Consider the following 15,308-nt stretch of genomic DNA (forward strand, 5'->3'; position numbering starts at 1 on the left):
AACCCCAGAGTCGTCTGCGACTGGACTTACGTAACTGTCAGGGGTCCTTTACCTTTACCTTTATTGCAGTACAGGGGTAGACATTCAGTCTCCAGGACAATAGAGAGTTTACATGCCATGCGCTCCCCCCGCCGCTGCCCTTAATACACTGCAAAGGCTGTTTTATATGCATTTGGCTTAAATAAGGCAGACTTGTGTTTATTCAGTCGATCTTACCTGACTTCAGTTGCATAAGGAAGTTTACATTAGCTAGAATTCCCCAAGCGATATATTTGAGGTTGAAAGTTGTTGGCACAGGGGTAGCGATGAAATCGCAAGTGTGTTCATGCGCGGCTGAAAGTTCCATTTATGTCCCAGTGTCATAAAAATAGCCTCTACCTTTGACAAGACAGACTTAACACCCGAGCTGTTGGGTCCAAAAGTATGCATAGGAAAGCAAAACACAGGGCAAAGTGTTAATCTAATGCATTTTTTCACCTGGTGGAATTTTAAACGCTTACAGAACCTTTAAGACTGGTTTTCCCTTGTCTTGGTAGTCTTTAATATCCTCCATGCACGGAATGCCCAATCACATGCAGTGTCTGTGTCTGGGACAGGACATTGCAAGGGTTATCAAAAGGCAGATCACCTTGTGCAGGACTGCCCAAACAGTTTGGTGAAGTAAGCATGCGTGAGGGACGACCAAAGTTGTTGAGCTTTTTTCCTTTTTAACAATTTTACCTCAAAGTTGTTGAACTTTTTTTCCCGATTTAACCCAATGACATATACTGCCACGGAGGCCGGATTAAATTGACCAGCGACCTGGATTAAGCCCTGAAAAGGTGTTATGTACTGAGCTGAATAGGATCCAAAATGCAGCAGTCTGATTGGACCTAGAACAATAGGATCCAAAATGCAGCAGTCTGATTGGACCTAGAACAATAGGGTCCAAAATGCAGCAGTCTGATTGGTCCTAGAACAATAGGATCCAAAATGCAGCAGTCTGATTGGTCCTAGAACAATAGGATCCAAAATGCAGCAGTCTGATTGGTCCTAGAACAATGCAACAGTTTGATTGGTCCGCAGGAGCCACCCAATCCAGCTCCAGACGGAAGTGAATGCACAACCTGATTGGCCTACAGGAGAATCCCGGAATTAGCCAATCACGTGCAGCCCATTGTGTAAATAATGTATATAAAGCAGATACTGTGGGGGAACTAACTAGCCATTCCTCCTCACCACTATGAGCTGAATAAAGAGCATGAAATCCACTCTCGACTCCGAGTATACTTCAAAAGGACTTTGGACATGCATGACATAATGATTTGAACTGAATCAACGAGGATTTCAGACTCCCAATTGTCCAACAATAGCAGCGGCTTCTGTCCCCGACATCACCAGTTGAAAAAGTGTCAGGCAGCAGGTGATGTGAAAGAGGTTCATATAAGACCATGAAGACAGACGCTGCCAGGAGGGATGGGTTAATCTGTCAAATTTGAGTTCTCTCGCTTTCTCATTTTTTCCAGTCCTAAATTCAATTCTCCATATTTCCACATCAGTTTGCCATTTTTTAAAAAACTCCAGCATTTTAGTGAGATTTTTTTTGTAACATATACCTTTCTGTATGCAAGTATACCTAGTATCAGGGCTTTTTTCAGCCAGAACTCACCAGAACTTACTTCTAACACCCCTCAGGTAGGCGGCCATTGCCGTTATAAAAGAACAAGGGATGCGTTTATGGTGAACTCTTTTTTTAGAAAAATAGCAGTGCCAAATAAAATGCATTTTTGTATGTGCTTTTCTTTAATATATGAATATCTATGCTCACTTCACTCTAACACTTGAATTTTGGTACGTGTGCATTGGCTGGAAAGCTGCATTACATAATTCAGAGAAGTTTTCCGGTGGGGAAGAGAGTGCCCTTGTGCTCGGGTCCGCTTTGCCATCTGGTTGGCCACTGTGAGAACAGGATGCTGGGCTGGGCTTCAGTTCTTGCCCTGTTTTGGAAAGTAGAAATTAGGTTAGCTTGCCTATAAATGCAGCCTAGAGATGCAAGCAAAGACATCACCTTGCCAACAAAGGTCCGTATAGTTAAAGCCATGGTTTTCCCAGTAGTGATGTATGGAAGTGAGAGCTGGACCATAAAGAAGGCTGATCGCCAAAGAATTGATGCTTTTGAATTATGGTGCTAGAGGAGACTCTTGAGAGTCCCATGGACTGCAAGAAGATCAAACCTATCCATTCTGAAGGAAATCAGCCCTGAGTGCTCACTGGAAGGACAGATCGTGAAGCTGAGGTGCCAATACTTTGGCCACCTCATGAGAAGAGAAGACTCCCTGGAAAAGACCCTGATGTTGGGCAAGATGGAGGGCACAAGGAGAAGGGGGCGACAGAGGGCGAGATGGTTGGATAGTGTTCTCAAAGCTACCAGCATGAGTTTGACCAAACTGCAGGAGGCAGTGGAAGACAGGAGTGCCTGGCGTGCTCTGGTCCATGGGGTCACAAAGAGTCAGACACGACTAACAACAATAGATGCAACCTGAACCACATTTCTCTCTCACCTGTAGCTGTGCAAAACCATTGTACTGGGGATGCTTGAGCAAACAGGTGAAACAGGTAAAAGGCAGCTTCCATTTTCCATATGAAAGCTTGAGTATTGCCTCTTATTTGACACTGCAATTTGGTTTGTGGCATTTGAGATCACATCCCTTCATCAGATGTTGATATTAGAGGCTGCTTTGCATGCATGCATGAAAGGCCCCCCCTTTTTTTGGCTTGAACATCCGAGAGCAACAAACGAGGCACAGCTGAACCTTTCGCCAGGCCCTGTGGCCTTGGCCCATCAAGCACCCACTGCTGCTTGAACCTGCTTTTCCTTTTATTGATGTACTCCGCGGAGTAATTATTCCAAGAAAGAGCAGGGAACATGTTTGCCTGAAGCAAAACAAATAAATAAATAGAGAAATCTTTATCGCTGTATGTCAGGGTTTCTGGGAGAGAGGAGGAGATGACAGAGGAGACGGAGAGCGAGTGGGAGGAGGGGCAGAAGGATGAGGAAGAAGATGACGGAATTCTGAGGGAATCCACGAGTCTGAGCAGCGAGTCAGAGGATTCTCAAAAGGGGGTTACCTTAATCAAGCAAAGGGGAGGAGAAGGGAGAAGCGGAGAGGAGCCCAGTGGAAGACAGAGGAAGCAAGAGACGTCTCAGCCGGAACGGAGTAAAGGGGGTGGAGTCGTCAGCCTCTCGGAGGGAGCAGGATTAGGAGAGAACAGAGAGAGGGGGTTGGAGCAGGGTGTTCAGCCGGAAAGGGTGGAGAGCAGAGCAGGGGGTGGTGTAGCGGTCGAAAGAAAGGTCAGCAGCAACGTACGCGCGCCAAGTTCAAACGTAGAGGCGCGCGGAAGTGGAGAGAGCTCAGGGGAGGAGCCCGGCCCTAAAGCCAGAAAGAGGGGGGAAGAGGCGGCAGAGGATTCAGCCTCAGGCGAGTCACGGAGAGAGGGAACCCAGGGGGGCAGGAAGACCCTGCGGAAAAGAAAGGAGAGGAAGAGGTGGTCTAGAGCCAGGCTATTAAGTTGGTGCGGAAGAGGGGAGGAGTCAGAGGGGACTTCAGCGGTCTAACGTGGCAGACGTACGGCCACAATGCTGAACTGTATGAGAAGCAGAAATCTTCAATAAACTTTTCCTGTAAATAAGCTGCAACGGAGTGAGGTCTCTTGTGAGCTGGGACCAGACCTGGGTGGCCGTGACAGTAAGTCCCCTCTCTCAAAGCAAAAATTTTTTTTTGCGAAGCTCACGAACGGGAGCAGCCATGAGCGCTGAGGAGCAGCTGGTTGCATTGCGGAATCAGGTTACCGCTCTCACATCGGCAGTCATTGCTTCGCAGAAGAAGAATGACGACTTGGAGAAGACGTGCCAGGATTTGCAGGCAAGGTGGGAGCGCGCGGACAAGGCGGGGGCCCCAGGATCCAGAGCGGAGGGCATTGCGCTTGGACGGAGGGGGGGTGCCCTAGTTCCGCATTTTAATGGCAACTTGCAAGACTATCCCAATTTCAGAGCGGACGTTGTATATGCACTGCACTTACTCCGTCACGATTTTAAAGATGAGGAGGAGAGAGTGGGGTTCATTGTTTCGCACCTGCATGGGGAGGCCAGGGCTTGGCTACGCAATTTGTGGCGCGAAGATGGACCGGCCCGTCGCGATTCAACTGCGTTCATCAAAGCGATGGATTCTTGTTTTCAATCCTCTGTGGATGTGGACATTGCGCGCCGTCAAATGCACGGGCTGAGGCAGGGGAAAGCGACTGTGCGCCAATACCACTCTAAATTTTTTGCATTGCTCACCGCCTTAGATTGGCCAAAGGACAGTAAACCGGTCAGAGATCTTTTTTGGGAGGGATTGAGCCCCCCCATCAAGGATGAGATCGCTAGGGGGGACAGACCCCAGACCCTAGAAGACGTGGTGCAACGGGCTTTAGCTCTTGGAATTCGACATGAGGGGCGTCCGTGGCATGAGGAGGACGGGCCCCAAGCGCGTGCGCAAGCAAGGACTCTCCCTTTTGTGCACAGGGACTTCAGCCGTGCGCACCCCTCGCCAATGGGGAAGGACAGAGAGGAGCCAATGGAGATTGGTGGTGCTAGGGCTCAGAAGCCATCCCAGAGCCCTGTCCCTGGTGCAGCCAAAGCGAAGCCTCCTAGAGGAACCAGGAAGTGTTACATCTGTGACAGTGCGCACCATATGGCGAAAGAGTGCCCCCAGAGGCTCCAGAAGCACACTGCAGCGCTGGCAACTGTAACAGCAGAGGTGCAACCAGGGGAGCAGCTTCAGGGAAACGACAGTGCCTGGCTGGAAGCAGAGCTACTGGGGCTCAGCCAGGCGGATCTGTAGACAAGCCCCCAGCATCACTGCAGAGCGTGGACCCTTTGCCTCCCAAACCGGCAGTTCTGCTCACAGCAACACTCCAGTTGCCTGATGGGAGACTCCTCGAGGTTCCAATAACGATCGATTCGGGAAGCAACGCCGACTTCATGGGACTGCAGTTCGTTAAGCAGCACAACATGGCGCTCCTGCCTGCAACGACGCCTCTGAACGTGGTCACGGTGGACGGCAGGAAGTTGCTGGGGGGGCAAGTGGTGCAGCAAACCCCTCCCATGATGATGCAGATTGGCAACCATCGAGAGCTTATTAGTTTCAATGTCACCCACTTATCGGACACACCCATCGTGTTAGGCATGAGTTGGCTGGAGAGGCACAGTCCCGCGGTTGCGTGGTACCAGAGGCAGATCAACTTTTGTTCATCGTATTGTGCTCAGCATTGCTTTCAGACCGAGCAGGGAGGAGAAGCTGAGCAGCCATTGCATCTGGGTATGGTGCAAACAGTGCCTCACAAGTACCAGGAATTCTTGGAGGTTTTCTGTGAGAAGGAAGCTGACAAGTTGCCGCCTCATAGACCTTACGACTGCGCGATTGATTTAGTGCCAGGGGCGCAATTGCCTGCTGCCAAGCTGTACTCCATGTCGGAGGACGAAATGCAAGAGCTTCGGGAGTTCATAGACCATAACCTCAAGCGCGGTTTCATCCAGGAATCTAAAGCAGCGGGAGGCAGCCCTGTTTTCTTTGTGAAGAAGAAGGACACGCCCCAAAAAAGGCTTATAGTGGATTACAGGTTCATCAACAGCTTGACTAAGCCCAAAGCTTTCCCCATGCCCAAGATTGACGACCTTTTAGCGACCGTCAGGAGGGGCAAGATTTTCACCAAGCTGGACCTACGTGGAGCTTACAATCTCATCCGCATCCGGAAAGGAGATGAGTGGAAGACCGCCATGTTCACCCCTCTGGGCACATACGAATACAGAGTCATGCCTTTCGGCCTCCAAAATGGCAGCCGCGTTTTTCAAGCATTTATGCACCACGTGCTAGCAGGTCTCCTCTACAAAAAGTGTGTCTGCTTTCTCGACGATATCCTGATTTTCTCGGAATCGCCGGAGGATCACGATAAGGACGTGAGGGAGGTCCTGCAGAGGCTGAAGGAACACAGGCTGTACGCCAAGTTGGAAAAGTGCCAGTTTGATGTCAGAGAGGTTGATTTCCTTGGCTACAAGTTGTCCGACGAGGGACTGGCCATGGACAGGGCTAAGGTTCAAGCGCTGTTGGACTGGAAAAGCCCTCGAAATCGGAAAGAGGTCCAGAGGTTCATCGGCTTTGCCAATTTTTACCGCAAGTTTATTAAAGGTTTTGCGAACGCGACGGCGGCGATCACTGACACCCTCAGTTCCAAGAAGAAGAAGTTCGTCTGGACCGAACAAGCGGAGCGGTCCTTCCGGACGCTTAAGGGTCTTTTCGCCTCCGAAGAGCAGCTGCTCCACGTGAATCCCGGCAGACCCATGCGGGTAGAGACCGATGCGTCAGATAGAGCGGTTGGGGCCGTTCTTTTGCAAGAGGATTCACAAGGCAACTGGCGACCGGGTGCGTTCTACTCCCGGAAGCTCAGCAAGACGGAGCGCAATTATACCATATGGGACAGGGAGTTGTTGGCCATTCATGCAGCTTTCAAAGCGTGGCGACACTTCTTAATAGGAGCCAAGCACACGGTGCAGGTCCGCACGGATCACAAGAACTTAGAGTATTGGCGGACGGCTAAGTTGCAGACCCAGCGACACATGCGCTGGGCGGAGTTCTTTGCGGACTTCGACTTCAAAATAGAATACATCCCAGGAGACTCCAATGTTATTGCAGACGCGCTGTCCCGAAAGCCGCAATACTTGGAGGAAGCAGCTCCAATCGCAGCAAAGCACATTTTCGCACCGCAGGCGTGGACGTGCGCTACCATCGCAGTCGACCTGGACGCGGTGCGACGCGCGTTGCAAAGGGATCAGTTTGCACAGTCTAAGATGGAGGAGCTACGCGGAGGGTCGCGACACAACGATGAGTTTCAATTACAAGATGGACTTTTGACTCGTAAGGGTGCCCTTTACGTGCCCACCGACGATCTTCGAGCCAAGGTTCTGCAACAGTTGCATGACGCCCCTAGTGCAGGCCATTTCGGCAAAGAAAAGACGATGGAGTTGGTGGCTAGAGACTTTTGGTGGCCCCAGATGAGAGGAGAGGTGGCGGACTACGTCGCCAGGTGTGATATCTGCCAGAGGTCCAAACCAGTGCACCAGAAGCAGGCGGGATTGCTAGAACCGCTGGAGACACCGCAGCAACCGTGGGAGAGGGTAGCGTTGGACTTTGTTACAGACCTGCCCAGCTCCAGAGGTAAGACGGCGGTGTTAGTGGTGGTGGACTTGTTCACCAAGATGGCGCACTTCATCCCTTGTGCCAAGGTGGCGACGGCAGAACAGACCGCAAAGCTCTTCATCGATCACGTCTTCAGAGTGCATGGACTTCCGCAGTCCGTCTTGTCCGACAGGGGGCGCCAGTTTGTTTCCACTTTCTGGCGAAAGCTTCTGGGCATCTTGCACGTCAAAATCAACCTGACATCGGCGAGGCATCCACAAACCAACGGTCAAGCGGAGAGGGTCAACGCGATCATGCAGCAGTACCTGCGGTGCTACGCCAACCAGCGACCTGCGGCGTGGGTGGACTATCTGCCGATGGCTGAATTCGCCTACAACAACACGAAACACGCTTCCACCGGGGTGACGCCTTTCTTCGCGAACAATGGCCGTCATCCCAGAACCTTCCCGAGATTTGCGGCACCAGGAGGGGGGGGGCCTCAAGATGCCGACCAGTTTGCAGCGGAGTTGCAAGAGGTGCACGAGGAGCTGCGGAGACATTTGGAGCTGGCAAAACAGGCGTATAAGGTGCAGGCCGATAAGCACAGGAGGGCGGGAGAGGACATCCAGGTTGGGGACTGGGTGTGGTTAGCAGCCCACGCGATGCCGGCCAGGTCATTGGCCAAGAAGAAGTTAGGACACAGGCAGCTAGGGCCATATCAAGTTGAGGCTAAGATCAATCCGGTGGCTTTTCGTCTAGCCCTTCCGGAAGGTTCCAGGGTGCACCCGGTCTTTCATAGGTCGGTGCTCACTCCCTACAAAACCCCACACAGGTTTCAAGAGTCAGGAGCACCCCCAGAGCCACGTAGGAGGGCGCCTGAGAGGGGGGAATCGCCAAGACCAGAACCTCTTAACGAGGTCACAGAGATACTGGACTCGAGATGGGGGGAGGAGGGAGTTGAATATTTTCTCGCCAGGGAGGGCACACCAGCCGCTGCTAATAGTTGGGTGCCAGGCTACGAGTTAGACGAACCCCTTTTGAAAGAAGAGTTCCATGCACTTTTCCCACATAGACCCATGCCAGCTGAGTACTTTGATGACTGGCTTTTCACACCCACATTGTCAGATAGCACGTTCAGGGGTTTCTCTTCCCCCGAGGAAAGAACACCAGAATCAAGCCCGCCCAGGGGATCGTGCTCGGGGGTGGACACGGAAACCCCTTATTGGTGGGAGGAGCAGCCAGAGGAGGAATGGCGTAAGAGGTGGCTGATAGGTCCTTGGCGGGCAGCACCGGAGGAAGTAGCGATGGAAGCAGAGACTGAGAAGCATTTGGGGGAAGAACCCGACTTCGAATACACTTACACAGAACTGCCAGCAGAGAACATTGACGTAGACGACCTGTATCCTGAGCCTACCCCCGAAGAGCCGCAGTTTCCACAACCGGTCCCCGGCGAGCGGGAGGGGGGAAGGGGGGGCTTCGAGGGGGGGATGGATGTCAGGGTTTCTGGGAGAGAGGAGGAGATGACAGAGGAGACGGAGAGCGAGTGGGAGGAGGGGCAGAAGGATGAGGAAGAAGATGACGGAATTCTGAGGGAATCCACGAGTCTGAGCAGCGAGTCAGAGGATTCTCAAAAGGGGGTTACCTTAATCAAGCAAAGGGGAGGAGAAGGGAGAAGCGGAGAGGAGCCCAGTGGAAGACAGAGGAAGCAAGAGACGTCTCAGCCGGAACGGAGTAAAGGGGGTGGAGTCGTCAGCCTCTCGGAGGGAGCAGGATTAGGAGAGAACAGAGAGAGGGGGTTGGAGCAGGGTGTTCAGCCGGAAAGGGTGGAGAGCAGAGCAGGGGGTGGTGTAGCGGTCGAAAGAAAGGTCAGCAGCAACGTACGCGCGCCAAGTTCAAACGTAGAGGCGCGCGGAAGTGGAGAGAGCTCAGGGGAGGAGCCCGGCCCTAAAGCCAGAAAGAGGGGGGAAGAGGCGGCAGAGGATTCAGCCTCAGGCGAGTCACGGAGAGAGGGAACCCAGGGGGGCAGGAAGACCCTGCGGAAAAGAAAGGAGAGGAAGAGGTGGTCTAGAGCCAGGCTATTAAGTTGGTGCGGAAGAGGGGAGGAGTCAGAGGGGACTTCAGCGGTCTAACGTGGCAGACGTACGGCCACAATGCTGAACTGTATGAGAAGCAGAAATCTTCAATAAACTTTTCCTGTAAATAAGCTGCAACGGAGTGAGGTCTCTTGTGAGCTGGGACCAGACCTGGGTGGCCGTGACACTGTACTTCCTAAATGCAGACATTTGAATAACAGCAAGAACTGGCAGAGATTGATTGTTTCAATAACTGCGAGGCAGTTGATTTCTGTCCTCTTTTACGTGGCTCCAGGCAGTTCCGCAGAATCAAGCATTTTGTGCAAGCAGTGAGTGTGTGTGCAATTCCTATGGGCATCCCCTGAAAGCAGTTGTTGTGGAAATAGAATCGTAGAATCATAGAACTGTAGAATAGGAAGGGACCCCAAGGGTCATCTAGTCCAACCCCCTGCAATGCAGGAATCTCAGCTAAAGCATCCATGACAGGTGTCCATCCAACCTCTGCTTATAAACCTCCAAGGAAGGAGAGCCCCTAACCACCCTGAGGGACCCCATTCCAGAAATGAATGTGGCCCTCAGGTTGAAAAAAGCTCTCTGCACCTGGTATACAGGATTACAGCCTAAGATCTCTTGTAAAACCTGCGCGGGGAAATTGGGTTAAAGAAAATCATGCTGGGACACATAGCTGGCTTCTGCAAAGTGAACTGTGAAACAGTCTTGTTCCCCTCCGAGGGTTTCCGTTGTGGGCTCATCTACCGATCCAGTAAAAACACTACGCAGGCAAAGGGAGGAAAAAGAAATCGCAGAAGAGCAACATCAGCTTGGTTTCAGTCCAAATCCTTCAAGGTTGTTTATTTTAGGGGTTTTTTTAAAAAAAATCTCTAAAAGTATGCAAGCCCAGTAGCCCAGGATTCCCAGATTCCAGTAATGGTAAAGTGGATAACTTGGTGTGGGCAATAATAGATTATCTTATTTACTACTGTTGATTACAAGGAAGGAAGGAAGGAAGGAAGGAAGGAAGGAAGGAAGGAAGGAAGGAAGGAAGGAAGGAAGGAAGGAAGGAAGGAAGGGTTCCAACTTGAATAAAATATTGGGGGAGCAGCCCCCACAAATATTTTATTGAGTGGAGGCAAAGGAACCTCGGCCCCTGGGAGTTGGCTCCTATGGAAGCAAGGAAGCTATAAAAGTAGTGAGTTAACCTTTCAGAGGCCTTCTGCTACAACTGGAGCCACATTCACACCACACATTGAACACATTATGATAAACAGTCATGGTTTGATGGGTAAAAGAGCCTGTGATGTAGAACAAACGTAGGAAAAAAATATCAGGTGCAATGGAAAATATGCTGATTAGTGCGGCACCGACACTATCCACTGGCTGCCATGAATACTTGGAGCAACCATCGGTCATGCAGTACCTCAGGTTGCGAACAGGATCCATTCCGGAGGCCCGTTCACAACATGAAAAGAACGCAACCTGAAGCGCCGTATCTGCACAGGTGTGCGATGTGATTTGGTGTTTGTGTGCATGCACGAAGTGTGATTTAGCGCTTGTGCACATGCGCAAGCAGCAAAACCCGGAAGTAACCCTTTCTGGTACTTCTGGGTCGCCGCGGGACGTAACCTGAAAGAACGTAACATGAAGCAAACGTAACATGAGGTATGACTGTAATCACAACAACAATAATGACATGAGAACAGCCTGCTGGGTGAGGCCAGTAGCCCACCCAGTCCAGCGTTCTGTTCTCACTGCGGCCACCCAGATGCCTGGAGGAAACCCGCAAGCGGGATTCACGCTCAAGAGCATGCTCTCTTCCCGTGGTTTCAGGCAACTGGTATTTGAAAGCAAGAATGTCTCTGACCATGTAGGCAGAGCATAGCCATCACGACTAGTAGCCATTGGGAGTCTTATTCTCCATGAATTTGTCAGGGTGAGGTAGCTGACAGGGGGGAAACCTACACACCATATTTTTCAAAATATTATCGAAAATGTTGATGAAATGCTGCCTCCCTACTGCCGAAGCACAATCCATAGGGGGAACAAATTGCCTGCAAGGAATTAGTGATGACCCTCACCTAGGAAAAACCCACCCTAATTAATACTTTAAAGCACTACCAGAAGTTGATGCCAGCAAAGCACTTTGGAGACCAGTGGTCTACTCAGCTCTGCATGTTGTCCAATCTCTTTTTATCGAAAAGCAAAACCCTAATGCATCGCTCCATCTGTGCGTAAGAAAGGCAGTCGCAAATAAAGCAATAGCCCTTAGAGAGGAAACACTACTTGTGCGAGCGTTTAGAAATTGAAAACAAAAATAACTCCTGGAAGAATGCAAAGACATAAATTTTACCCTGAGATGGTCTGCTTGGTGATGGATCCATTATATAATTCCTCTAGCACTCAGTTTTAGCAGGGGCTCATCTGTGTCTTCCAAAGATGAGGCTTTGGTCCGAATGACTTCCATATGTGTGCTAGCAAGCAGCTGGAAACTGGGCTTATTCTCCTCCCCAATCAATCTTTGGTCAATCTAAGCCAAATAGCATGGCATATACAGTTTTCAGGTGATGGGAGTCCTGATAAACTTGAGCTTATATAAAATAATTGGCACTGTAGAATACTACGTTTCGGAGCACAATTCAAAGTATTGGTGTTGACCTTTAAAGCCCTAAACGGCCTCAGCCCAGTATACCTGAAGGAGCGTCTCCACCCTCATCGTTCTGCCCAGACACTGAGGTCCAGCACTGAGGGCCTTCTGGCGGTTCCCTCACTGCGAGAGGCCAAGTTACAGGGAACCAGGCAGAGGGCCTTCTCGGTAGTGGCACTCGCCCTGTGAAACACCCTCCCACCAGAAGTCCAAGAGAAAAACAACTACCTGACATTCAGAAGACATCTTAAGGCAGCCCTGTTCAGGGAAGATTTTAATGTATGACATATTAGTGTATTTTTGGTCTTTGTGGAAGCCACTCAGAGTGGCTGGGGAAACCCAGCCAGATGGGCGGGGTACTAATAAATTATTACTATTATTACTATTATTACTATTATTACTATTATTACTATTATTACTATTATTACTATTATTACTATTATTACTATTATTATTACTGAACTGGATGAAATAAATCAGAGGGGGGTCCTTTTTCAGTCTGGGATCTCCATGCTAGTGGTGAGTGAGGCCAGAGGCAAACATGGCTGGGACAATGGATCTGACGCTTACCTTTGTACCATAGGTTGCATTCCAGCATGTAAATGGGGAGTTGCCTGTACTAATTGCACACAGTGAGTACTCACTGGAAGGACGGATCGCGAAGCTGAGGCTCCAATACTTTGGCCACCTCATGAGAAGAGAAGACTCCCTGGAAAAGACCCTGATGTTGGGAAAGATGGAGGGCACAAGGAGAAGGGGACGACAGAGGGCGAGATGGTTGGACAGTGTTCTCGAAGCTACAAACATGAGTTTGACCAAACTGCGGGAGGCAGTGGAAGACAGAAGTGCCTGGCGTGCTCTGGTCCATGGGGTCACGAAGAGTCAGACACGACTAAATGACTAAACAAGAACAAAAACCTTGCATGGTAAGGTTAATTTCAAACAAGTTCTTCTATCCACTTATACTGGTGCAGAATCAGCGCTAGGGCTCTGAAGGAAATCAGTTGATCTGGGATGAGTTACATAAAAAGGGAGCTTACCAGCCAAAGTGAAACACACACAGCATTACATAACGGCAAGCAGAGAGGCTCATTCGCCAGCGAGTGGTGACTGCGAGTCCCTGGATATTCTGATAATCTGATCCCTGTGCCTTAATAAAGCTTACACTACTAGGACACAATCTACCAATAGATGGAAATGTTGCCTGGAGTTCAGCTGGCTTCAGAACAGTCCTTAAGCCCTCAAGTGTGGGTGTTCTCCAAGAAACACTGAAAAGTCATTAGTGTCAAGCTCGTTGAAGTCACACGGCTGACCGCAGAGAATATGCTCCTGTGGCAGCTGAGAACGGTTTTGGATCCTACACAGTCCCATGCTAACCTTCAGGTTTTTATTTGTACATATGGAATCCATTGTCGGACGATTTTGTTTCCTGGAAGGATTTCTTTCTTCGTAGGAAATACTCATGTTTTTTTTCTCAAGTCTGCAAGATCACCCTTGGTTTAAGGCCTGTCAGTGCCGTATTGTTACCTAATAATCCCGTGATCATCTATGTTGCTGCCGAAGGCTACAGAGAGTGTTGATGAAATAACAGCAGTGTCAAGAGCTGGGATTCTGCATGTGTGTTTGTTATGATAACCCCACCTTTTGTGTGATATAATTTCTGTTTGTAGAGGAGATGTGCTTCTTCTCCACGCCAAAATGCAAACCCTTAAAAAAGATGTTTCTTCTTGTTTCTGTCTCTCTCTTACCCAGGGGCAAACGAAGGTTAACCAACAACAAGGACGGGGCAAACCGCTGGCTGCGCATGCGTTGCCCTGCTACATATGATGCATGCGTGGCATCGCTACGTACGACGCATGTGCGGCATTGCTACATACAGCACATGTGTGGTGTCGCTACATATGATGCATGTGTGGCGTTGCTACATACAGCGCATGCGTGGCATCGCTACATACGACACATTTGCGCCATTGCTACATATGACGCAGGTGCAGCTTTGCCACGTACAGCGCATGCATGGCATCGCTACGTACAACGCATGTGTGGCATTGCTACGTACAGCACATGCATGCGACCCTGCGCATGTGTTGTACATAGCTGCCCGAGCACCGTACGGACAGTGGCAGGATCCTCTGCTCCCAGCAGTGCCGGCGGAGGGATCCTTCACATGTGGCTATGGCGGTGCGATGGCTGCTCGTGCTGCCGCGCTCAGGGGTAGCGGGGTGAGCACCCTGCGGGGTGCCTTCTTGTCATCCCTCCAGACATGGCACCCGGGGCAACCCCCCCACCTCCCCCTTGCGACGCCACTGCTCTTGCCCCCTTGCAAGGAGGGGTGGGAACTCAGATGCAACAGAAAAATAAAGATCTGCCTTGCTTTCACTGCATCCTGCCTCCATCCATTCACCTCTGACCGATCATGGACTTAAGGGGCTCAGTCCCTTGGGGAGTTGGGCAGCAAAAGCCAAGCACCCCTTTTTTTTCTATATCAGTTTTTAGCATATTGGTCCCCAAAAAGGTACAGTGGCACCTCGGGTTGCAGACGCTTCAGGTTACAGACGCTTCAGGTTACAGCCTCCGCTAACCTAGAAATAGTACCTCAGGTTAAGAACTTTGCTTCAGGATGAGAACAGAAATGATGCTCCGGCAGCGGGAGGCACCACTAGCTGAAGTGGTACCTCAAGTTAAGAACAGTTTCAGGTTAAGAACGGATCTCCAGAACGAATTAAGTTCTTAACCAGAGGTACCACTGTAATTTCAAAAATTGTTCAGATGTAGGGCCGGCCCTGTCATGAGCCAAGCTGAGTCTAGCTAATCTGGGCTGCAACAACAGAAGCAGAGCGTCCAGATCAAGGGAAATAATAGTTTCACTCTATTCTGCCTTGGCCAGACCACACCAGGAATACTGTCTCCAGTTCTGGTGCAGGTTGCCTCCCTGCCTTCCTCAGGTACTACAAAGACTTGCATCAGCAAGACTTGGATGATCCCCTAGGTTGTTTGAAAAGCCTACTAGATGATTCCCATCCAACTGTTCCAGTTAATCTGAATACATGTCCCCCTTCTCTCCATTGACTTCCATAACCCTGGAGAGCCACTGCCAGCGACATAAACAATCCAAAGCTACTGTAGACGGTCCAATGCCCTGATTTTGTATAAGGCAGCTTCCCATGCACCTTTGCTATAGGCAAGGGCTGTATCTCAGTGACAAAGCATCTTCTTTGCAGGCAGGATGTATTGGATTCAATACCCAGCATCTCCAGGTAGGGCTGCAAATGCTATGTCGACAATACTGAACTGTGCTAGATGGACCAATGATCTGACTCAGTATAAGACAGCATATGGCCCTATGTATGTTGCATTCCTGCTCAGTGGCGTAGTGTGGGGGGTGCAGGGGGGCAGTTCTCA

The sequence above is a fragment of the Podarcis melisellensis genome (genome assembly GCF_964234715.1).
Source record: "Podarcis melisellensis genome assembly, chromosome: 3".
NCBI lineage: Eukaryota > Metazoa > Chordata > Lepidosauria > Squamata > Lacertidae > Podarcis > Podarcis melisellensis.